We start from the raw sequence: 1,591 nt of genomic DNA, 5'->3' as shown, positions 1-1,591 counted from the left end.
TGCTTAATCGCTTTAGTGGTGTCCAACTCTTTCCTATCCTATGGACTATAGCCCGCCAGGCTCCTCTGTCCATGGGATTCTGTAGGCAAGAGTACTAGAGTGGGTTGCCATGCCCTCCTCTAGGGGATCTTCCCAACCCAGGGATGGAACCCAGCTCTCCTGCATTGTAGGGAGAGTCTTTACTGCTGAGCCACCAGGGAAGCCCAATCCTAGCTAGTACCTCCAGCCAAATTCTACTTTCTTTCTCTATAAATTTGCCCTTTTTGGGGAAATTTTATAAAAATGGAGTTTCACAATATGTGGTCCCCATCTGGCTTATTTAATTTTGTGTGATGTTTTTGAAGCTCATCAATTACCTGGTTCCTATTTATTGCTGAATGTCATTCCACTGCATGGATAGAGCACTTTTGTGTACCCATTCAGTAGTTGATAGACATTTGGGTTGCTTCCAGTATGTGTTGGTATGAACATTCTGGTGCAGGTCTTTGTGTGGACAGGTGCTCATTTCTCTTGGATAGATACCTAACAGTAGAATTGTTGGGTTGTGTGGGAATTTTATATTTAACTTTTTAAGAAACTGACAAATTGTTTTCCAAAGTGGCTATATCATTTACATTCTTATCTACCCTGGATGAGGGTTCTCATTTCTTCACATCCTGGCCAACATTTGTTATTGTCTGTCTTCTAACCATTCTAGTGGGTATAAAATGGTATCTCACTGTGGTTTTAATTTGCATTTCTCTGAGGAATAATGATGTTGACCATCTCTTCATGTACCTACTATCTATTTATATATCTTCTTTGGTGAACTCTCTGTTCATGTCTTTGCCCATTTGTTGATTGAGTTTTTTTGTCTTATTGAGCTATACGAGCTCTCTATATAGCTCAAGTCCTTAATCTGATATGAAGTTTGCAAATGTTTCTCCTAGTCTGTTGCTTATCTTTTCATTTTTGTAATGATGTGTTTTGAAGTACCACAAGTTTTTGATTTTTATGAGGTCTAGTTTGTTATTTTTTCTTGTATTGTGTACTATGCTTTTGCTGTCATAGCTAAGAAATCTTTGCCTAACCCAAAATCTTAAAGATTTTCTCCTAAATTTTCATCTAGTTACTGTTTTCACTTTTGCATTTAAATCTTTGACACATTTTGAGTTACTTTTTGTATATGATGTGATATGAGGCCCTAAGTTAAATTTTGCATTCAGTTGTCCAAACACCACTTGTTGAACAGAATCTTTTCCCCAGTGAATTGCCTTGGAGCTTTTGTCAAAACTCAGTTGACAGTAAATACAATGATTTATTTCTAGACTATCAGTTCTGTTCCACTGATCTACGTCTGCATTTATGCCAGTACCATACTGTCTTAATAACTAGTTTTATGGTAAGTTTTTAAATTGGGAAGTCAAAGTCCTACAAATTATTCTTTTTCAAAATCATTTTGGTTATTCTAGATGTTTTGTATTTTCATATAAATTTCTGCAACCAAATGTCAATTTCTGCAAAAAAAAAAAAAAAAAAAACTGCTGAAACTTTAAGAATTACAGTGAATCTATGGATCAATTTAGAGAGAAAAATCACTTTAGCAATACTG

The sequence above is a fragment of the Bos mutus genome, chromosome 1, assembly GCF_027580195.1.
Source record: "Bos mutus isolate GX-2022 chromosome 1, NWIPB_WYAK_1.1, whole genome shotgun sequence".
Lineage (NCBI taxonomy): Eukaryota > Metazoa > Chordata > Mammalia > Artiodactyla > Bovidae > Bos > Bos mutus.
This window is presented reverse-complemented; position numbering follows the sequence as displayed.